The sequence below is a fragment of the Rosa rugosa genome, chromosome 2 (assembly GCF_958449725.1).
Source record: "Rosa rugosa chromosome 2, drRosRugo1.1, whole genome shotgun sequence".
NCBI classification, from domain to species: domain Eukaryota; kingdom Viridiplantae; phylum Streptophyta; class Magnoliopsida; order Rosales; family Rosaceae; genus Rosa; species Rosa rugosa.
This window is the reverse complement of record NC_084821.1, coordinates 54,615,949-54,640,529: the sequence shown is the minus strand read 5'-3', so window position 1 is coordinate 54,640,529 and position 24,581 is coordinate 54,615,949. Positions and strand designations below refer to the sequence as shown.

The window sequence follows — 24,581 nt, the reverse complement described above, 5'->3', positions numbered from 1 at the left end:
TCTTTTTCTTATACATACTACTTTCTCATGTTTCCATAGCTTATTGGACATTCATTTCAGTAATAACTCTTGCTTTGTTATTTCAGATTGGAAAAGGTTTGTCTAAGGATGAGAAAGCACAAAAGTTAGCTCTTCAACATTGGCTTGAAGCTGTAAGTTCACACTTCATAATCCCGAAAGAGAATAAGGCTAGATATTTATTTTGAAAACTTATATTCCTTGCAATGTAAAATATGCATGGTCTAATATTAAGCCGTTTACTTAATATTAGCACAACTTTTTTGTTTTCTGGAATAGAGACTGTATTTGTTTTACGTACGTTGTTTGTTTCTTTGTTTTGTGTGTTTTGCTGGTTGTTTGTTAAAAAATTGTTGGGCTACTGTCATGTATGCTAGGGACACTTAACCACAGCTTTGTACTGTTATAAGTTCCTTAACCGAATCAAATGAGAGACAGATGGTGGGGCACTTTAAAGCACCAAAAAAATTGATCCGATTAAGGACAGCCTCTATAAGATCTCAAGGCACAGCCTCTATAAAATGAGAGACAGATTGTAAGGCTGCTATAAGTTCCTTAATTGAATCAATTTTTTTCTACTTTAAACACTCATTCCATGGTTGTGGTTTTCGTTTAGAAAGTCATTGACTGGAAAAGTCAAAGGACAAGCCATTTCTATGGAGAGCTCTAAGAGGAGTTTCCACAGTAATATGTCCAAATGTATGCAATATCTACACCTGGAACTTACTGACTTAATTTTTGTCTTCCTATATTATCACGTAAAACATGCTCTGTACATCCCATGCAGAATGCATACTTGGTCATATTCCCAAATTTTGGATTCTTATGATATGTTTGATAGATTTGCTTATATTTACCATGTGATCATTGGTTTCTTATGAATTACTACAATTTTTTTTTTCTATTGGTTTAGGCTGATCTTTATTTCAGCAAGAGTTTATATGTAACTAAGTGAATCACTCTCTTCAGATGCTAGGCATGAATTTCAAATATTTAAATCATGGTGGTTCTGTGGCAGGTTGAAACTGAATTTGAACAACAATGGGAAGATGGTAAGGTGGAAGAATGGAAAAATGCGATTCACAATGGTGAACATGTTTGGGGTTAGCAGACTGTTATTCATGTTCACTATTTTAGCACAGTAGAAGATAAAAAGCTAAAAGAGGTAATGGTGATATTAGAAACTTAAAGTGAGTTAATAACTACTTTTAAAAGCTTAAAATCAGTAACAGGTCTGAAGGTGATGAGATAATTGATTCCCTTGAACCAGAGATAGCTCATTCTTCACCAATATGTTGGTCTAAATTTGCTTATGGGATTCAAAAGTCTACAGTTTGTTACCAAATATTTTAATTTTTACAGGTTACTCTTTTTGATGCAAATGTTCCAAACTGATAGCATCCACTTATCACAACCTAAAAACTTGCAGCAGTTTTCTTTTCTATTTGATCTTCAGCTTAGAAAAAAAATTTGTTTACAGGGAACTACAATCAATAAACTTTTAGCAGAAAATGCAACTTCAGAATTCTACAAAGGGATGCTTTTATTCATATCTAAACTCCTTATCTGATGTTTATACTTCGTCACTGCTTTAAACTCACAGCAGTATTGTTTTTTCTTTCATGTTCACCTTACAAAAATGATTTGTTGAGAGTTTAAAATTTCTTCCATGTGCTCACTTTCAATAATTTGACATGCATTTATGCTTTCTATTTTGTATTTTGTGAATGAATTAATAGCAATAACATGTTATAATTGAAATCATGCTCTGTTTTAACGTGATATGTCGTCATGTGTGCTTAAGCTGTTCTGACCATAATGACATTAAGAGATTGACTGTAGTATCTTGATGTCAGGGTCAAGTGAGAAATTGCTTTTAGATGAAGAGAACAGAAGTCAATGCGACATGAATAACTGAGGGAACCCATTCAAAGTAAGCTTTGTGGTTCAAGTTTTGGTTGCTCTGTATTTTCTTGCTTCTTATATTAAGCTAGCGTTTAATTTGAGTACATGTAGGAAAATCTTCAAATTCTATTGTGATTCATATACCAACTGAGAGCTCGACTTCTGTCGCAGTTGTTCTAACCACTTCTTCATGTGCATTGTTATATCAGGCATCTGAAGCATGGATAGAGTGCCTAATGAAAAAATGAAAAGCTTTTCATCAGCAAGGTGATGTGGTAATAACAGCTTAGACTGAGGAACAGCAGCATGAGATGAATATCCATGCAGATCGTGTATCATTATGCAACATCCATCAAACACTTCTCATTATTGTATTCTGTTTATTCCTTCATTAAACTATGTATACCAAGTTTGATTTCTCCATCAGAATCAGTAATAAGTTCAAACCAAACAAAATCTGTAAATTTCAACAAAGACAATTGGTACTATGTAATGTTACAAGATCAATCATAATATCCACCATGTAACAATAAGTCCCGCAGCAAAGCGCGGGCACCTTTTCTAGTTATTCCTAAACCCAAGAGAACACCTTATTCAGAGGGGCATTCCCCAGGCTCTAAGAAAAAACTTTTATCGTCGCCCAAACACCTAAAATGTTGCAAGCCGAATAAAAAGAGAAAAAACCCTAACTAAAGCATAGGCCCATAGCTAAAGCCCAAAGCCCAAGAGCAACAGCAGGGGGCCCAACCTCCAAACCCTAGCTGCAGTCCCACCAAAGTAGATCGGCGTTGTCAGCCTCCATGCCGGATCACCGTCGCTGCCGGAAACCTCTGCTCCGCCGTCAAATTCACCCGTCCAGATCGATCTGACCTGACCCAGCACCACCATAGCCTCGGAACAGTAGCCACTACCTCCATCAACACTGCTTTGTCGGCCATCACCGTCAGCAAACCGCCATAGACAGTCACCACTACAGTCAATAACCTCGACAGCAAACCACAATACATCCAGCCCATTGCCAAAGAGGGAGAAGACAGACGACCATCACGTGGATTCAAAACCACACAGTCACCCATCACCATCCTATGCCCACCAACTGCAGAAATAGAATGAGAAAACAAAGGTGGCTGACACCCCCTATATGCCTGAGACCAGCCAACACTGCCATCACGAAACTCGCCGCCGTCATCCCCGCACTAAATCAATAGGACACTGTTCTGTTCAAAGACTACGGACATAGTCAGTTAGTCATAATCATATGGCAACTAGCAAGAAATCATTTCATGTATTGGCCTGCTGGATATTCGATCTTTGGGAGATTCACAGACTAATTGCCAGTTGCTTTAGAAATTAACGCGACTTGTCCACAAGATTAATTATTTTGTATCAACTTGAGATTCACATGCATGATGCATGCATGAAGTATTCACATCATGAATCCTAAATGACGCTTTCAAATTTTCAATTCTTCGTACTATTTTTTTTTATTCTTCATTAATTACCTTTACAGAATGAATATCAAATAATTGAATTTATTGGAAAAATGCTGATTTTCTATGAGAATATATGTCTAATTATTACCAAAACTCGATCATTCATTTAATACATATATAGGCGCATGAAGATACAATCTTAATAGATTGATTTGTGCATAGATAATATAGTCTGTTCCCGGATATATTTTTTTAAATAGAGCCATTACAGCTGCCTTTTAAGCCTTGATCATTAATGAAACCGTAGAGTACATGGGGAAGACATTGTGCCTAAACCCCAAAATACAATGAGCATCGAGAGAATATCCCAGTTCATGTATATTAACACTGAAAATAAAATACATATCTTTGATCACACTACTTAACCACCACATCACAATGTGCTCAGGTCAAGGGCCAATATGACGCTTCTGCCAAAGCAAAGACGATAGTAAGGCAAGGCAAGACCAAAGACCATTTCGGATTGATATATGCTCCCTTCTATCTGTAGCTGAAGCTCTGATTATGAAACCCTAGTATCCCCTCGGTCGCCTTGCTAAATATATTTTGAGAGCCCTTTCACCAAAGGATCCCCTTTTTTGGCTATTTTAAGGGATCCCCTTTTTTGGCTATTTTAAGGGATCCCTTGTCGGACTCACGTTTCGATCGCATTTTTACATCTCGATTGTTCCGTTTTTAGATCCTAATTTATAGATCATTTCTGTAAATTTTTAGCCAAATTGAAGATCGTTAAGGTTTTTGAACTAGATTAAATTAATAGACGAATCAAATCTGTAACTTGAACCATTCGTGTTCATAATTGTAAATCGCAGTTATGAATGCCTTAATGATTATCAATTTGACTTAAAATTTGCAGAGATGATCTACTTATATATACATAAAACTTAACGTTGAGATGTGAATATGTGATCGAAAAGTGGGTCTAATAAGCAATCTCCTTCAAATTGCCAAAAAAAAAAGATCTCTCACTAGAAAGCGGCCTGTATATATGTTAGTCTAAATGAATATTCAGCAATATTTAGATTTTTACGGTTTAGGGTTGTTAAAAACTACACTTTATTAGAGCAAAGCAGAATGTAAACTAGTTTTATTACTTCTGTACCAGTGGCCATGAAGTAAAACAAAAGTAAACTTTTAAAAAGAAACACTAAACAAATTGAACAATCAAACTAGAGGGGCTCGTCCCCTTGTGGACGACTTAGACTTACCATTTCTATCTAGTAGGTCAATAACTCAATATAACTTCAAGCTAACTAGCTAAGAACTGGTAGATATTTAGTAAAGATGTGGATCACGTGTATATACTGGTCGCATTCTATCAAAAGTAATACAATTTCTCAATCTATACGTACCGGTATAGCTTGGTGCCTATACACCACACCAGCCAACACTCTTATCATCCCAGTGAAATAATTCCATAACTCCCTAGCAATACTTTCATTTCATCCATCGACTGTTTTCCATTAACCTCTCCTTGTCCAAATCCTCAATCCAGCGCAATCATTGTTTGATTGAAGTTGTTACAATGAGCCTTTTGTTATCTCTCTGAGTTGTTAATTTGTTCAAATTTTCGGTTGTCTTTTGCTTGTGGAATTTGCACTGACGAAGAAGCAACTTTCTGGAACTTGAAGATTGCCATTCTCCTCGAATGGCTGAACTTGCCATTCCTGTAGCACTGGCCTTAATTGACAAGGTGATAATCATCCTCCAGCAAAACTTTCACCGTCAAACTAGAGTCAAGGATGATGTTGAAAAAGCCCAGAATTATTTGAGGAGGATGGAAGTATTGTGTAAGCCCCCTTTAGGATCGTTGTGTTTTACTAAAGCAAAATCAGAAATAGATGAACTGAACACAGAAACAACAACGCAGATTTTAGAGTGGTTCAGCCAAAACTTTAGCCTACGTCCACTTCGTGATCTCTCTTAAGAGATTCACTAGCACTATGAAGAATTTAGGTGGTTACAAGTACTTATTGTAGATCCCTCAAACCCCTCAGACTAGTTCTTATCTCTCTATCACCTTGACTCTCAGTTTTCTGCACTTTCTGTCTTCTATTCTCAGAAAACTGACTGCAGCTCCTTTTTATAGGGCATAGAGGCTGCTGATACAACATGGGATTAGGATTCCTAACCCTAATAGACTAAGCTTTTAATACAAATCCTAATAGAACTTGAAAGACTAACTTTCCTAGAACTTATAGAAAAGCTGCGCGCAAACCTCTTTCCTTTCTAGACTTGGATTTGAATTCTGCATCCTAATTTTCAGATTGTATCAATGAGCCAAAAACACAACAATCTCCACCTTGGTGAGTTGATACCAAAACGATTGCTGCAACCTTCAGGATGTCTTGAACTTCTTGAAGTAATCCCGAACAAACCTTCAAGAACCTTCACCTTGGCAAGACTCTTCTTGCCTCAACGCACCTCAAGTGAGGAGGTGCTCCACCACAACTCAGCATGTTGTGATACTGAGCAAGTTCAAGCAATGCTTGAACTTCTCTACAGCAACGGGCTTGGTAAGACAATCTGCAGCATTGTCATTTGTGTGAACCTTCTCCACAAAGATATTTCCAGATTCTACCCAATCTCTGATCCTGTGATAGCGAACATCAATGTGTTTCGTCCTTGCATGAAACACCTGATTCTTTGCCAAATGAATGGCACTTTGACTGTCACACTTCACTACCACGCCTTCTTGGTGAATTCCAAATTCACTTGCTAGCCCATTCAACCAAATAGCTTCCTTTGAAGCTTCTGTTAATGCCATATATTCTGCCTCAGTAGTAGATAGAGCTGTGACTGCTTGAAGAGTTGATTTCCAACTCACAGGTCCTCCTCCACAAGTAAAAACATAACCTGTTGTGGACCTTCTTTTATCTAAGTCTCCTGCATAATCTGCATCCACAAAACCAGCCACACATGCTACTTCTTGTTTTCTCTCAAACATGATTCCAAGCTGCCTAGTCCCTTTTAAATACCTCAAAATCCACTTCACTGCTTCCCAGTGGGGCTTACCCGGATTTGACATGTACTTAGAGACAACGCTCAATGCTTGAGCTAAATCTGGTCTTGTGCAAATCATCGCATACATGAGACACCCTACTGCACTTGCATATGGAACATCCTTCATCGCATCAATCTCTTTTTGACTTGATGGCCTTTGTTTTGCACTTAACTGATAATGTGCAGCTAATGGGATAGAAACAACCTTAGCTCCATCCATGTTGAAGCGTTCAAGTACCCTCAGAATGTACTTTTCTTGTGAAAGCCAAATTTTACCAGCTTTTCTATCCCGCCTTATTTCAATTCCAAGGATCTTTTGTGCAGCTCCTAGATCCTTCATGTCGAATTCAGCTCCCAATTTCTTCTTAAGCTCTTGAATTTTCGACATATCCTTGCATGCAATTAGCATGTCATCTACATACAAAAGTAGTAGAATAATCTCCCCATCTTCGAATACATGGTAGTAAACGCAGCAGTCATATAGACACCTTGTGTAGCCTATTTTCAGCATGTATGTGTCGAAACGCTTGTACCACTGCCTTGGTGATTGCTTAAGTCCATATAGGGACTTCTTTAACCTACAAACCAGATCCTCTTTTCCTGTTTCGACAAAACCCTCCGGCTGCGACATATAAATGTCTTCTTCGAGGTCCCCATGAAGAAACGCAGTTTTCACATCCATCTGCTCAATCTCCATATCATACTGAGCTGCTATAGACAACAATAACCGAATCGAAGTGTGTTTGACGACCGGAGAGAAAATCTCGTCATAGTCCACTCCCTCTTTCTACGAATACCCTTTTGCCACCAAACGTGCTTTGTACTTTATGGCATCAGCATCATGTATTCCTTCTTTCTTCCTAAACACCCACTTGCAGCCAACAAGTTTTCTTTCTTTGGGTTTAGGAACCAACTCCCACACGGAATTCTTATGCAAAGATTCCATCTCTTCTGTCATAGCACCAATCCAACCTGCCCGTTCTTCGCTTTCTATGGCATCTTGATAAGTAGTTGGATCTCCTTGACTTATACTCAGAGCATGACTCACATCTTCTTCCGGTTCGAACCCAAACCTTTGTATCTTTCTTGGATTCCTCTTCGGTTTGTCAAGTGCTATGCTTCTTTTAAATGACTCAGGTGCTTGTGGGATAGGGGAATTTCGACCCCTCTGTGGGGATTGCTCCACCTGAGCCCTAACTGGTGACTGTTGTTGCTGCTCTGTTTCTTCAATAGCTCCTTGATCATTCCCTACTTGCTCAATTTGCTCCACCTGAACTTGGGAATCTTCATCTGATGGTTTAGCTAATGAAATCTTGATTGCTTCTTCTTCAACAACAGCCATCTTCTCCTTCTTGCTATTAACCTCCTCATTCAATGGCATAGTCTTCTCATCAAAGATTACATCCCTGCTGATCACCCTTTTGTCGTTGACTATATCCCACAACTTATAACCTTTCACCCCTTTCTCAAAGCCGATGAACAAGCACTCATGGGACTTAGGTTTCAGTTTGGTTCTTTCATCGCTGGGAATATGTGCATAAGCACTGCAACCAAACACTCTCAAGTTGGAATAATCAACTGGCTTTCCAGACCATACCTCCTCTGCACACTTGAAGTTAATAGCCCTAGAAGGTGATCGATTAACCAAATAACATGCATGATTAACCGTTTCTGCCCAAAAAGTTTCAGGCAACCCCGCATGAAGTCTCATGCTTCTTTCTCTCTCCATGAGAGTTCTGTTCATCCTTTCTGCAACACCGTTTTGTTGAGGAGTCTTCTTAACAGTAAAGTGTCTTGTGATGCCTGCATCTTTGCATAGCTGTAAGAACTGATTATCTCTATATTCACCTCCATTGTCGCTTCTCAAACCTGGCTCTGATACCACTTATTGTGTAAGCCCCCTTTAGGATCGTTGTGTTTTACTAAAGCAAAATCAGAAATAGATGAACTGAACACAGAAACAACACCGCAGATTTTAGAGTGGTTCAGCCAAAACTTTAGCCTACGTCCACTTCGTGATCTCTCTTAAGAGATTCACTAGCACTATGAAGAATTTAGGTGGTTACAAGTACTTATTGTAGATCCCTCAAACCCCTCAGACTAGTTCTTATCTCTCTATCACCTTGACTCTCAGTTTTCTGCACTTTCTGTCTTCTATTCTCAGAAAACTGACTGCAGCTCCTTTTTATAGGGCATAGAGGCTGCTGATACAACATGGGATTAGGATTCCTAACCCTAATAGACTAAGCTTTTAATACAAATCCTAATAGAACTTGAAAGACTAACTTTCCTAGAACTTATAGAAAAGCTGCGCGCAAACCTCTTTCCTTTCTAGACTTGGATTTGAATTCTGCATCCTAATTTTCAGATTGTATCAATGAGCCAAAAACACAACAGGAAGCGTATCTAGCCGACACATCAGAACATATCGACGAGGGTACTCGAGTGTTTCAGACTCGAGTAAGAGAAATCCAAGATTTGGCTTATGAAATTAAGGATGCTCTCGACAAGTTCATGCTTCAGTTTCCTCATCACATCCATAGCAATATAGCCTCTCAGACGATACACAAAGCTGTTCATTATTTCCCAACCAGGAATGCAGGCAAGGAGTTGTCGACTGAGATTAATGGTATTATCGCGAAAAAAGTTGGTTTGATTATAGCACTAGATGCCCAAGTTGTTCCGGGGAAGGTTTGACCCACTACGACCATGTTCTTGAAGAAGAAGAAATAGTGGGCTTTGAGGAGCATGAAGAAAAACTCTTGGCACAGTTGATGGAAGAAAATTCAAGGCTTTTGACGATTTCGATTGTAGGCCCGGGCGGTTCGGGCAAAACCACTCTGGCAAAGAAGGTTTTCGACAACAAGCGGGTGCAAGAGTGTTTTGACTGCCAAGCTTGGGTTGATGTGCCACGCGCATTTGTACTCCATGGATTTTGCTAAACATTCTAAGCAAAATTGAGGCAAATTAAAGGGCAGAAGGAACCAGTAATTCATGGAGAAAATGATCCAAAGGATAAATTGAGACTACTTCTCAAGGACAAGCGGTTTTTGGTCGTTTTGGATAATGTTTGGAACAGACCAAATTTGGAATGCGTCGTAAATGCATTACAACATGGTTATGGCAGTAGAATCATCATCACTACTCCTAATGTAGCTTCTATTTACTCTAAGCTATATGTCCATGATTTGAGTCTTGGTTTACCTTGGAAAAAAGCCAAGTACCTATTCTGCAAGAAGGTTTTTCAAAGCAGTGAAGGAAGTTGTCCATTCGAGCTCGATGACTGGGCCCAACAAATTCTGAAGCGGTGTGAAGGCCTGCCACTTGCGATTTCAGCTGTTGGCACTCATCTTTCCACTAAGCCGAAAACTCCAGTTGAGTGGAGGAATTTCCATAACAGCCTTGGATCAGAAATTAGACCAGACTCAAATCTTTCGGTTATTAGCCGTATTTTACAGCCAAGTTACAAGGATCTTCCAACCCATCTGAAACCTTGTTTCCTGTACTTCAGCATATTTCCTGAAGACTACTCTATCGGGCGTCAAAGACTAATTCGTTTGTGGATAGCTGAAGGATTTGTGAAGACCAAAAGAGGAATGACAATGGAACAGGTGGCAGAAGGTTATCTGAATGAGCTTGTTGGAAGAAATTTGGTACATACCAGCGCCAGGGAAATCGATGGACGAGTAAGGAGTTGTCGTGTTTTGAACCTTGTTCGTGACTTCATCATTTCAAAAGCCGAGAATTTCATTCGTGTTTTGGATCAAACAGACTATGGTACTAGTGGTATTTCAGGTGAGAAAATACGCCACCTTTCTATTCATAATGACGATATCAAATTGCTAGAGTCTGCATATGACTTGAGTCATAATCGTACCCTATTACTATTCCAGCAGCAAAGTTCTCATTCTGTGCATGAAAAGGTAGTTGAAAGATCTCGATGTTTAAGGGTTTTAGATTTGCAAGGTGTGCCCTTGGAGGACTTTCCCAACAGTGTTCTTGCTCTCACTCTCTTAAAATACTTGAGTCTCAGAGAAACCAACATTAAAACAGTTCCAAAGTCCATAAAGAATCTAGCACTCTTGGAAACCTTGGATCTTAAGCACACGTACTCAAGTCACCACTTTACCAAAAGAGATTTATGAGCTCCACAGTATGCGCCATCTTTTAGTGTATCGCTATGATGTCAAGAATTATGTGATGTTTGGAGATGCCCAAGGAGTGGAGGTTTCTCAAAGCATGCTTTCTGCAGCGAATATTGGAGATTTATCATCTATACAAAAGTTGTCACTAATGAAGGTGAAAAACAACAAAAAACTCATTAAAGCCTTGGGAAGGCTAACTGATCTTAGAAAGCTGGGTGTTAAGGAAATTAGAATCCTTCCCGTCAAGGCTCACAGAGTAGACTGATAGAAAAGTAACAAACCACAAGACAAGCAACAAGAGAACACCGAGATTTAACGAGGTTCAGCATAAATCTATGCCTACGTCCTCCCGAGAGATACCCGTTCTTCACTATGAGAATAATTACAGTACAAGATACATTGAGCTAAATCACCATAACCCAAACCCATAACCCTTGTACACCCACACTCATAGAATTTCCCAAGAACTCACTCTCACCCAAGAGCTGTATTCACTCTTGACATCTCTGCTCCCTTACCCAAGAGATATACACTCTCTTGTTGATGATCGCATGCACCGACCATGCCTTGGTTTACTACCCATGCCCTCTATATATAGGCACCACAATTATAATCCAATTGGTAGTAGGAAAACTGATAGCTAAAGGGTCTCCCGCAGAGGATTAAGTTAAACTAAAAGCTTCAACAAAAGTCACAAAACGTGACTGCAGTTCCTACTGAACAGCAGTCAAAAGACAAACTACGAATCTAACCAAAACAACCCAGAAAAATATGAAAATTTACAGAGATGTACTAGACACACAAGGCGTCCAGCACACAAAATTTGGTGAATTTCGGAGTTGATTTGCTATGGAAATAAAATACAGAAAAACAGAGAACAGAAAGAAAAACAAAATTGAAGCAGATTTGAAGTTGGTTGATATCAAGATAATGAAACTAGCTAGGAAGGCAGTATCCACCCCCAACAATCACACACAACACACTTTGTCCAATTTACTACCAATTAACTTAGTTGAAGACACTCAGATTGGCTCGGTACGCTTGAACACAACCTATTACTCTTTCTTACTTTGTACGCTAAGCAGGAAGTGCTCTACACCTAGACTATTCCCAAGCAATGCAACCTAAAGGTACGCTTATTAGATTAAACATGCAGAGATCATTAAGTCTAAAAAGAGATTGAGCAATCACTAGGCATCACAAATAACTTAGAGCCTTGCTAAACCTAGGGTTTTGTTTACTTGCTAGTGAAAACTAACAATTACTTCTCTAGACAATTTGAGGAATCCAACTATTGATCCAGGCATCAAACAATCAAAGTATTAGAACCCTAGCATGCATACTAAGTAGGCCTCCAAAGCATACAAACATAGAATTCATCAATGAGAAATCGGTAAACAAAGCCTCAACTTTATTAATTGGAAAACAAATTGAATGTCAAAGCATGTTATGGATCATGTCTAGGGGCTTCAACTGCCCCCTAGCTACTGGAAATTTAGTTACACATAATGGGAATCAAAAACACAAAGGAGTTCATGGAGAAAGAAGACAACAAAAATCAGAAAATTGGAAAATACGGATCAGCGATCGATCTCGGGAATTCCAACGATCGATCGTTTATGGTGTGATTCTGCAGTCTTGGTTCTCCTTCAGCTCTGGTGCGTCTATGCTTCTTCGTATGTGAGATGATCTGGTTCTTCCACGTCCAAGGAGAGATTTTATTCAGTTTGTAACTCTTTCCTTCTTTCCTTTTGGGACTCTCCCTCCTTGGCTTCAACGGTAATCCCCTTAGTTATGTTCTGATTGATTTAGGATTCATTGACATCCTTCTATCTAATAGGAGCAACCAAGAGAATTAATTGCTGAATATCTTTTCCTTCATATTGCCTTAAGCTTCCTTGATTCATCAAGAGTCCACAATTCTCCATCAATTGCACATATCTCCTTCCTTTTGCTCTTATTTCTTTCCTTACTTCGGAAAACCTAATAAACATAAAAACAACTAAATTAACCAGAAAATAAGATAAACTAACAAAGTAAATATGGGAATTAACAACATTATTATCGCATAATTATGCTCCTATCAAATACATCCACACTTAGGCTTTGCTAGTCCCTAGCAAACAAAGAACTAACTAGAACAAAAGACACGGACCTAATATCTTCCAAACATCTCAGAGAACTTATAATTCCCACAAGTATGGTCAACAAAATTCACACAACCACATGTCAGAATTCATAACCTCACTTAAAAGCTAATTTATTTTGATAACCATAGTGCTAAAGTTATAATACATGAACAATCAAACTAGTGCAACAAAGGAGAACCAACTTATTCATGTGTCAAACAAGCGTCAACTCAATTTCTCACAAAGATGCTCTCAATTTCTTTTCACTCATGATTTTCTGACTTGATGTATAAGCATATATTTCACTCAAGTTATATGTGAGAGGAATGATGTAATAAGACAAACAAATAGTTCACATATGATAACAAGAAAGAAAGGCTTTTTCTGAATTTTTTTTTACATATGATCCCATAATTGGAATGCCAAAACTCGGACGAAAGGCCAGTGACTCGGACGAAAGGCCAGTGACACCATATGCTCACCCCTCCACACAAGTCTCCACAAATCGAATGCACAACTTCAAAGATCAACAAGGTCTTTATTCAGGGTTGTAATGGGGCCAAGGGTTAAGGTTAGAAGAAAGAAAGGATAGGAAATTCAAAGATCCTAAAGAACCTAGTGAAGCACTAGAAGAACATAAGAGATAAAAGAATCTTGAAACTCTTCAAGGTAATCAATCTTCGAACATGAAGCAAATAATTTTTTTTCCAAGGCCAGATGTCATCTTTTTGGGCCACTGCTTCATTCTAAACCTTTCTTTTAACACTTGTGAAATAGGACAAAGACCACATTTTCTTGAACAGGCCTTCAATTCAAAATAAACTCCTTATTCACAAAAGGGGGACTAAAATCCATTCACACCTTTTTTTCGCTTTTGCCGTATACTTATTTTTTTTCTTTTCCTTTTTCTTTTCGGCATACATATATTTTTTATATGGACAAGTCTTACCCCCACACTTGCTTACAAAAGTACCTCGAACATAAATATATCTCTAAAAATATTTGCTCCACTAATTCCTTAGGATAGGGTAATGATACATCTATACTAAGCTTAGGGTTAAGGAATTTGTGGTGATGAAACAAAAGGCTTAATGTAGGCTCAAGGGGGTGAACTAGGGGATTGCACATCTTGTGTGCATAAAAGGAACACAGGTTAATTTGGTTATGGTGATGATCCTAGTGCCTTTATCCCTTCCCATCCATCATGCAATTCAACTATACGCTTTAAGAGGCTTTGGGACAAGTTCTAGCATTTGTCCTTATAAAATATGCAAGTCGAATCCGAGTCTCAACCAAGATGAATAAAAGATGAGATCATGCAAAATCCTCGTCAAGAAAATAAGATGATTCTATACTAAGCACTCAGAAAAGAAATAGCACATATACAGGCTCAAAAGCTCACAAGGGTTTAAATCAAGTTTAACCTGTCATAGCATGCATCCATCAATTCTCAAGTGTTACATTAATCCAACCATCAATGTATAAAAATCAAGCACAATAATCATCAAAATCTATTAACAATTATTTGAAATCAAGAATCTAACACATGCCTGCAATCCTTTTGTGACCAAAATATAAATCCGAAAGTTCATGCTCATCATAGAGTTGGAAGACTCCTAAGACTCATTGAAAAATAAAACCTAAAACTAGACTCTTTTTTTTTTTTTTCTTTTTACAGTTTTTTTTTAACAAAGAATGACTCAAAAACAAATTGACAAATTTGTATTTCCCTCCCCCACACTTAAATTAGACATTGTCCTCAATGTATGGCAATGTAACGCACAATGCACAAGGAAAGCATAGAGAAAGAAAATCCAAAAGAGGGCAAGTAGGAAGATAAGAAAGGTTATAGAAAAGCTCCCCCTTGTAGACCTGCCACTGCTCACGACCTTTGGAGAAGACCAAAGTTAGACACCATCTGCAAGGCACAAGGCCTTGACTTCCAAAATGTAAGCTCCGTGCTATATGAACTCCAAAATGTCGCAATTTTGTGTCATGAGGCCAACTTCCAGCCCTCATAACTTCTGCAGGGACAGCTGGATAGATGAGCTGCTACTGGGAGCTGAAAATTGGTGTTACAAGCTGTCCGTGCATATGTGGCACGTCTCCTAAATCCAAATAGATTGAAAATGGCAGCCCTGCGAAGTTAGAAGAAAAACAGAATTTTACACAGAAAAGCTGAGAAAAGGACCTTTACCCATGCCAACCTCAATTCTGAAGGGTTACGGTGCTCCTATGGAGATGATGCTCTAGATCACTTTTGAAGTAGACATGTCAAGCTTTAAGTGCATATAAGGTTTGTTCTCATTGGACCCCCGAAAGTATTCCCTGTTTTGCCCTTTATATGACCCAACTGCGCAGGTTCCTGCTCTGCTGGTCTGACCTTTCGGTACTCAAAGTAGAACTGGGAAAGAATCAGAACTCCGAATCCATTTCTGTAAAAACATACAAAAACTAGACTCATAGATCTTTCTATGCATATATGGTACGTCTCCTGGTTCTTTCTGAGCTAAAAACTGAAGCCATCCAAAGTTGACTGACTGCACAGCCGGCACTCTGTTTTTGAGCAGGAAAGTGTAGCTTCCTAGCCTTTCTTAATGGGTACACCTGCACACTCACAAAACATATTAAAACGAACTAACAAGAATCAAATTAAAAACGAAAAAGTTTGGGTTGCCTCCCAACAAGCGCTTGTTTTAACGTCTTCAGCCTGACGGTATCACAACAATTAGGCAAAGGTAAAGAAACCTCCTTTCGAAGACTTCGCAAGAAATTTTGCCGTTTTCTTCATGAATGATTTTTTATTTGGATCAGGTGGATATGGGGGATCACCACTTGAAGTTCTCTTCAATGGAGGCTCAGTGAAACCACTTGAGGAAGGAGATTTGGTCGGAAGATAGCCCTTGCTTGGCTTAAAATCCCCACGAAGCCACCTATCATCAACACTCACACTCTCTATATTAGCTAAAGGAACAAATTCATTACAGAATATAGACTTACCTTCATGACATGGAATTGCTTGTTGAGCAGCCACGGTTTCATTTAGACTCTTATGCATGGTTGTAGCCACCTCATCCTCGACAATTGGTGGAGAATGACCATTGCTTGCCATTGATAACAACTCCGAATCACCGAGATCCCTTGCCTTGACTTTAGGTGATGTCCAAGTTCTAAGGAATCGAACATCTTCTCTTATTTGCCCACCATCACCTAAAAGATCTTGCTCATTAATTTGAGGCTTCAAGGGTTCAAACACCTTGAACGTCACTGTCTCCCCAAAAACCTCCATACTCAAAGTGCCTCTGAACACATCAATGTTGGTGTGAGTTGTGGCCATGAATGGGCGCCCCAAAATTAATGGTAATGATGTAGGCATAGACACTTCCTCCATCTCAAGAACAAAGAAGTCTGCAGGCAAAATTAATCCATCCACACGTACTAGTACATCTTCAATTACTCCCCTAGGATAGACTATTGAGCGATCAGCTAGCTCAATGATCACCTTTGTCTCCTTTAGCTCACCTAGTTTAAGAGTTGAAAACACAGAATATGGCATTAAATTAATCGAAGCTCCTAAATCCAGTAAAGCATGATCAAACCTCTGTGCACCTATGGTGCATGAAATCGTGAAGCGTCCGGGATCCTTAAGTTTAGGTGGAAGCTTTCTTTGAAGAACAGCTGAGACTTCTTCACTAAGGGCCACTATCTCATTCCCATTGAACTTTTTCTTTTTTGTGCATAGCTCCTTAAGGAATTTGGCATACTGAGGTACTTGCTTGATGGCATCCAGAAGAGGGATGTTCACTTGGACTTTACGGAAAGTTTCCAAGACATCCTTCTCTTCTTGTTCTTTCTTAGAGCTCATGAACCTGCGAGGAAAAGGAATACATGAAGTAACCAACTTAGGAGGAGTAGGATCTTTTACCTTTGGAGGGGAAAAAACATGAACATTCTGATCAGCCCCCGTGAGATCGATCGTTTTTTCACCAGCGATGATTTTCTTTTCTTCCTTCGTATTTCTTTGCTCCTCCTTCTCTTCTTGATCTTTCTTGGATGTTCTTTGGTGCCCAGAGACTTCTTCCAATTGTCTACCACTCCTTAAAGTGATTGAATTGAGCTCAGCCATGCTCCCATCCTTAGGATTTTGAATGGTTGTGCTAGGAAGGGTGCCAGGAGGTCTAGTTTGCATCACCGTTGCAAGTTGCCCAACTTGCCTTTCCAAGTTCTTGATAGCTTGTCCATGTTGCTGAGCTAAGGCATCTTGCTTTTGAAACTGAATCTCAGTCCTTTGGATGAAAGCTGCGGTGTCCTTTTGGAAAGATGCGGTGTTCAGAGTCATCTCCTTCACTAGTTCTTCCAAGGACTTGCTTGAGGATTGTTGAGGAGGAGTTTGTTGATAGACTTGCTGCCTAGCCCCTTGCTGGAATCCAGGTGGTCCATTGTAGACGCCTTGAGTAGGTCGAACCACGTTGTCATTACCGCCCCAACGGAAGTTTGGGTGATCCTTCCATCCCGGATTGTACGTGTTCGAGTAAGGGTCATATTTGGGCCTTTGTTGCCCCATGTAATTCACATGTTCCTCAGACATAGCAGACATAGGACATCTATCAGTAGTATGATCAGAATAGGAACAAATAGAGCATACCTGAGGTGTTGCCTTAATGTCATTGCCTAAGGCATTCATTAACATGTCAATCTTTCTTTCCACAGCCACCATTTGGTTCCTTGAATCGACTTCATACACTCCTCGTCCTCTTGTACGTTTATCCCTTGTGTAGAATTGTCTATTGTTGTCGGCCAAATCATCAATCAGATTATATGCTTCTTGACCGGTTTTATTCATGAAAGTCCCTCCACACGCAGAATCAACGCTGCCCCTATTAGCTATGTCCAATCCATCATAGAAAAATTGGACAAGGTCATTAAGACTGAAGTTGTGATGGGGACACTTCCTCTGCAACTCCTGAAATTCCTCCCATGCCTCATATAGTGTATCTCCATCCTTTTGAGTGAAGTTTTGAATCTCCCTCCTTAGTCGTTTTGTCAGTTGAGCGGGGAAATATTGTTTCAAAAACTTCTTAACCATTTCATCCCAAGTTGTGATGATACCTGCAGGTAACGAGTACAACCAACGTTTTGCATCATCTTTTAAAGAAAAGGGAAATAGAAGTAACCTGAGTCCTTCTGGTTGGATGTTCTGAATGGTTTGCAGATTGCAAATATCTAAGAATTCCCTAATGTGAACATTAGGATCCTCAGATGGTGTGCCAGAGTACTTAGGCAACGAGTTAAGGAGCTGCACAGGAATGGAGAAGGCTTGATTGCCCGGTGGTGTGTAAGCTATGCATGAGGGGGATTCTAAAGCTGTCGGAACAAAAGCATCCTTCAATGCCATGTCGAGTCTTGGGGGTTCCTCTTCGTCCTCGTGAATTGAATGCGTAGGTGAGTTTGGTGGTGTGTTCTCCTCCTCCTCCTCCCCTTGTAAGGAAGTATAACCCGCCGTTGTGTCGTGAATTGGCAAACTAGTTCCCTTCGTTTGCTTCCTATTTGACTTGCAAGTGCGTTCTATCTCTGAATCCAAGGGGGTAAGATTGCCTTGAGCAGTTCTACGAGTAAGCATACACCTGAAAACACAAACAAAGAAACACTAAGTAAGAAACTAAAACAAAAATCAAATTAAACAAACTAGTAAAAGCAATTAGAATAAAAGTAATCCCCGGCAACGGCGCCAAAAATTGATAGCTAAATTTAAAGCTATTGATTTTCCTTATTCTCCTGCAAATATGTCGATTGTAATATAGGGAAATAAGGGTCTCCCGCAGAGGATTAAGTTAAACTAAAAGCTTCAACAAAAGTCACAAAACGTGACTGCAGTTCCTACTGAACATCAGTCAAAAGACAAACTACGAATCTAACCAAAACAACCCAGAAAAATATGAAAATTTACAGAGATGTACTAGACACACAAGGCGTCCAGCACACAAAATTTGGTGAATTTCGGAGTTGATTTGCTATGGAAATAAAATACAGAAAAACAGAGAACAGAAAGAAAAACAAAATTGAAGCAGATTTGAAGTTGGTTGATATCAAGATAATGAAACTAGCTAGGAAGGCAGTATCCACCCCCAACAATCACACACAACACACTTTGTCCAATTTACTACCAATTAACTTAGTTGAAGACACTCAGATTGGCTCGGTACGCTTGAACACAACCTATTACTCTTTCTTACTTTGTACGCTAAGCAGGAAGTGCTCTACACCTAGACTATTCCCAAGCAATGCAACCTAAAGGTACGCTTATTAGATTAAACATGCAGAGATCATTAAGTCTAAAAAGAGATTGAGCAATCACTAGGCATCACAAATAACTTAGAGCCTTGCTAAACCTAGGGTTTTGTTTACTTGCTAGTGAAAACTAACAATTACTTCTCTAGACAATTTGAGGAATCCAACTATTGATCCAGGCATCAAACAATCAAAGTATTAGAACCCTAGCATGCATACTAAGTAGGCCTCCAAAGCATACAAACATAGAATTCATCAATGAGAAATCGGTAAACAAAGCCTCAACTTTATTAATTGGAAAACAAATTGAATGTCAAAGCATGTTATGGATCATGTCTAGGGGCTTCAACTGCCCCCTAGCTACTGGAAATTTAGTTACACATAATGGGAATCAAAAACACAAAGGAGTTCATGGAGAAAGAAGACAACAAAAATCAGAAAATTGGAAAATACGGATCAGCGATCGATCTCGGGAATTCCAACGATCGATCGTTTATGGTGTGATTCTGCAGTCTTGGTTCTCCTTCAGCTCTGGTGCGTCTATGCTTCTTCGTATGTGAGATGATCTGGTTCTTCCACGTCCAAGAAGAGATTTTATTCAGTTTGTAACTCTTTCCTTCTTTCCTTTTGGGACTCTCCCTCCTTGGCTTCAGCGGTAATCCCCTTAGTTATGTTCTGATTGATTTAGGATTCATTGACATCCTTCTATCCAATAGGAGCAACCAAGAGAATTAATTGCTGAATATCTTTTCCTTCATATTGCCTTAAGCTTCCTTGATTCATCAAGAGTCCACAATTCTCCATCAATTGCACATATCTCCTTCATTTTGCTCTTATTTCTTTCCTTACTTCGGAAAACCTAATAAACATAAAAACAACTAAATTAACCAGAAAATAAGATAAACTAACAAAGTAAATATGGGAATTAACAACATTATTATCGCATAATTATGCTCCTATCAAAAACCAAACCTTCTTGTACAGGAGAAAGATCCTATTCCTTATAGGAATAAACTTTGACATCAACCATGTCCAATTAGGAAGACTAACCAAGTCCAACTAGGACTTGCCTTTCCTAATTAATTCTCATCACATCCTAACACTGGGGCTGACAGATCTAGAAAGACAAGACGGAAGAGATCTGTGTTTAGCCATTCAAAAGATGGAGCATCTTTCAACACTTGATGTCAGATCAACAAGTGTGGACGAGTATCTTGAGTTGGATCATATGCAATCTGGATCCCCTCCACCACTCTGCAGTCTAGAGAGATTATATTTGAAAGGGCGTCTAGAAAGGTTACCACGGTGGATTCCTAAGCTTAATAGTCTAGCAAAGATTGGTTTGAAGTGGTCAAAGCTGAATGATGATAACCCACTTGACGCCCTTCAAGGTTTGCCTAATCTAATGCAGCTCGAGTTGGTTGACTATTACAGAGGGAAAGTGCTAGAATTCAATACCAATACGTTCAAGAAACTAAAGATCTTACATATTGAACAATTCGAAGGGCTAAATATGATGGTAGTCCAGAGTGGAGCAATGCCTATGCTTGAGAAGCTAACCATGTGTAAATGTCGGAATTTGAAGTTACTTCCAACATTTGGCCCTGATGATCTGAAATCACTGGAGGAACTGCTTCTGTATGACATGCACAAGGAATTCATTGCCAAGCTTCAGAATGATTCCAAAGACCGTCTGGGGTATAAGCATGTTAGAGTCATACATTCTTTCAGTCTCGGCAGCAACCATTCTTTCACTGATTTCAAGAATCTTTCTCCATCACAGTGGCTTGTGGAACACTAAATTGTTGTGGACTCTAGAAAGAAGCACAAGGTAAGGATTCAATTCTTTATAATTTACAAATATTATTGTGAATGGCAATAATTTTGCTCCATAGATCAATGATTTTCAGTACCAATTGTGACCCTAGCTTTTTTTTTTCTATCTAGGCAGCTTGGCAGCTTTGGACTTCGGAGGGAGTACTGAGGTGAAGAAGGGTTTACAACTTCAATGAAGTTAAAGACTCGAGCAGGATCCCATCCTTAGTACTCTTTGAAATGGTTATTACATATTTCTTGCTTTATTGGGATCAGATTCCCTATTGCTGAGTTTGTCTGTTAGTTTTCTTTTCGTGTGGTGCCACTTTTGTTAGTTGTTGTTGTTGTTGTTGTTATTGCTTCTGGTTGCTTCTCTCTGAGCAGAAGGCATTCTTTCTTCATCAATAAAATGAACTTTCAGGCTTTATTCAGGAAAAGTAAACGATATATATAGAGGAGAGTCAGGAAAACTGAGTTCTAATTGTTTTTATAAGTCCTTACTGTTATTGTATCATCAGAAATTAGTCAAGGGGAAAAGTTTTTCAGTTGCGCTGCAGGTTTGGAGTAGAAAAGGGTAGCGTGTTCTTTTTCTTTTCTTTTCTTTTTTTTGGGTGGAAATAATTAAATAAAAGGCCACAGGGAGGCAATTTCGGGCCATCCCAACTATGGGCCTGTGATACCATCCATGTCTGGGCTCTCTCAGTGCATTAGCGTTCCGCTATGGGCCTGATGTACCAACTCAGGCCACCTAAGGGTTTGTTACTTTGTAAACAAAGTAAAGGTCATCGACTAAGTTGAGCTTTTTTTTTTCTTTGGGTTCTTACCCTGGAGTCTTGGTAGCTATCTTAACTTAATTGGAGAACGGAATAGGGGAAATATCTCTTTAACCAATATCACCCGCAGGACAAGAGAGTTTAGAAGATACCTATTTTCAGAATTAGGGTTAGAGCTGCGATTCACGGCTTTGTCATGGATGCTGGTACAACAAAGTTTAGAGATCAAACAAAGTTTGCAAGACTTCATTCCGTGCTTCTAACCACCAATTATGTTACGTCCCGTATCTTAAAGTACCAGTTTACTAGTTATTTGCCCGGTAAACGGCAATTACTTTCACTTTTACTGTCGTTTCGGTACTTTTAGTGGCCCTAAAAGTTGAATTTTAATTCAGGTCAAAATTTGAGAAAATTTTCTTCATGAAAATTGTAGAGGACGTTAAACCGAGCGCGTGCATATGTGGTACGTATAAATTGGAGTTTGTATGCCAAAGTTATGAGTATTTTTGTGTGAGGGGTATTTTGGTCATTTCATCACACCTTAATTATAAGGGGCTGATCAGCCCCATTTCCAGCCATTCTCCCCATCCTTCACGACAGAAACCAGAAAGAAAAAAGAGAGAAAGAGAGAGAGAGAGAGAAAGAAAGAAAGACGAAAGAGATCTTCCGGTGCGGATTCCGGCAATTTCCGGCAGCAAAAATGGTATCAATCTCTTCCTTACCTCATGGGTTTTCTTTTGAGTGTAATATTGCATAGATTTATTGGAGGATTTTTGAGATTGAAATCCGGCCACTATTCACAAATTGGGGTTTACTGTTTTCTTAATTGTTGAGGTAGTTCTTGTTGTTTTCTGGCTTGGTGGTAGTTGAAAGAAGTGTTAAGGATGTTGAGATGAAGCCGCTGTCAAAATTTGGTGACCATCGGAGGAGTTGGCCGACGAGTGAACAGTGCCGCCGAGTGAACAGTGCGGTGGGTGAACAGTGACTTAATATCTGTTTTTAGCTAGTTTGATCACATAAATGATGAAGAGCTTGTATTTGTGATTTTGGTGAAATTTGGAAGGAATCCAATGAGAATTGAAGGCTTTGGACATAGAGGAGTGGATCTAAATTCAATTCCTATTTATCGTAAATTTAATTTCCATCCAATATTCATTCGATTGCGGATTTTAATTTCTCAGGATGACGTATCAAATTACTACTGGGTGAAGGAGCTCTTATGCGTGGTTGCCTAAATAGTACTGTGAGTGGACTTTTATTTTTAAGAATGATGCATGCATTTATTTTCCTGAAATAATAATTTATTTATCATTTTATTATCGAGCATAATATTTTGTCTTGGATTATAATTTTGAGATTGTTTTTCCATATAAATTTCGGATACGAATTTATTATGCTCGGAGTTTGATTTACTTGTTTTCGGGAATACGATTAAAATTTTGAAGATTAATTATGAGTTATTCTCAATTATGATTTAAGAAATGGATTTGTGATATATTTCGTGGATACTAAGCTTTTGGTGTTTATATCCGATATATGATCATTATTTGAATTTATGATTCATGCGATTTTCGACGAATTATCTTCCGAAGTATTTCCGGAATTTAAAAGTATAATTTTATTCGTCGATTTTAAGATTTTTTCTGGAATATCATTGGAATTGAGATTTCTCGAGGGAATTATTATATATTATTCATTGCTTCTTCAATTATGTTTTAGAGAATATTTTTGGCGTGTGGGACACGCCGTCGTTTCATTATTATTTTCTCACTTATATATTTTAAGTTTTGGCGTGCGGGGTCACGTCGTTGGATTACATTTTATCTCGTGAGAAATATGGGGAAGCCTTATGGATTTACTGGTTTTTGAATGTTTTTCCTCACCATACTCGGGTCATTCGATTAGGTCTCCTCCTCACTTACTTTGTGTTTGTGAGTGGCAGTTGAGGTAGCTTATTCTCCTCCTCACGTGGGTGGCAGTCGAGGTTATTAGTTCTCCTCCTCGCACAATCTATGTGTGAGTGGCAGTCGAGGGTAGGTAGAGCCTGAGAGGCTCCATTCCCGTATGGTGAACTCTCTTCCCCGTATCCTTTTATTGTTGTTCTTGACTAGCGGGGCTAGTCCGATTTCCATTTAACCAGCGGGGCTGGTCCTATTTCTCGAGCATCGGAATTTATATTCTTCTTCGTGGTTATTTGTGACTAGCCCCATTTCTTGAGAGGAGCTTCTCGTGGCTTGTTTTCATAATTATTGCATGCATCGAAAGTTTTTAATGAAATAATTGTGGGAAAGTATACACTCTTCTGTTTTTTACAATTATTTATTTTTGTCCACTCACACTAACGTTTTTATGTACTTTCCCCTGGGCCCTTCGGTCTCAAATGCCCAGTTTGCAGGCTAGATTAGTTGAGGTCGGGCGTACATGGAGTCGAGGCATAGCCAACAGCATTGCTTCCGCGTACTCATTCTATTTCTGTTTTCTGTGATACCTAATAGATTAATATTGCTCTGATAAGCTGTGGGATTAATATTGTTTTTGGGTTGAGACTGTTATTTGAGAAATTGAAGTTGTGATTTGGGGAGCAGGTGGCTCCAGGAGTATAAGGTTGGTTTGTTTGAAGTACTTTGTGTCTTTCAACAGGTTCTGGGTAGTCCATTTTAGGGGAAGTTCTGCCAAATTTTTTGGTAGAATTTCTTCTAAGGTGGGCCCCGCAGGGCCACTTCGGATTTCAGGGGGAAATTCGGGGCGGGTCCTGTCAAATTAAATACATAACTAAACAAAAAAAATCCTTTATTTTGAAAAGCCCTCTTTTTTTCAGAAATAGAAAGAAGATTAGGGAAAGAAAAAAGAAAAAAAAAAGAGAGAGAGAGAGAGAGAGAGGAATTGGGTTTCTTTCAATAAATATATATATATATATATATATATATATATATATATATATATATATATATATATATAAATATATCTTTTTTATCCTTTTCAGACTTTCTTTTGGTCTGTTGAACCAAGAGA

At 38.9% G+C, this 24,581-nt stretch overlaps 2 long non-coding RNA genes, 1 other non-coding gene and 1 pseudogene across 4 annotated transcripts; all 4 read left to right on the top strand.

The window, feature by feature from the left end:
• Positions 1–84: 84 nt before the first annotated feature.
• Positions 85–2,264, top strand: LOC133728474 (uncharacterized). Its single transcript, XR_009855865.1, has 3 exons — positions 85–152; positions 1,037–1,951; positions 2,133–2,264. It is a non-coding gene; the product is annotated as an uncharacterized LOC133728474 (long non-coding RNA).
• Positions 2,265–5,064: 2,800 nt separating this feature from the next.
• LOC133731047 (disease resistance protein RPM1-like) lies at positions 5,065–20,783 on the top strand (annotated as a pseudogene).
• LOC133734899 (small nucleolar RNA R71) lies at positions 17,625–17,731 on the top strand. The gene has a single exon (XR_009858645.1). It is a non-coding gene; the product is annotated as a small nucleolar RNA R71 (small nucleolar RNA).
• Positions 20,784–21,981: 1,198 nt separating the features above from the next.
• On the top strand, positions 21,982–24,188 carry LOC133734061 (uncharacterized). 2 transcript variants are annotated; one of them, XR_009858030.1, is made up of 4 exons: positions 21,982–22,272; positions 22,408–22,539; positions 22,751–22,812; positions 23,958–24,188. It is a non-coding gene; the product is annotated as an uncharacterized LOC133734061 (long non-coding RNA). The 2 variants fall into 2 exon arrangements; XR_009858029.1 differs by having other exon boundaries at positions 21,985–22,272; positions 22,436–22,539.
• The last annotated feature ends 393 nt before the right edge of the window (positions 24,189–24,581 follow it).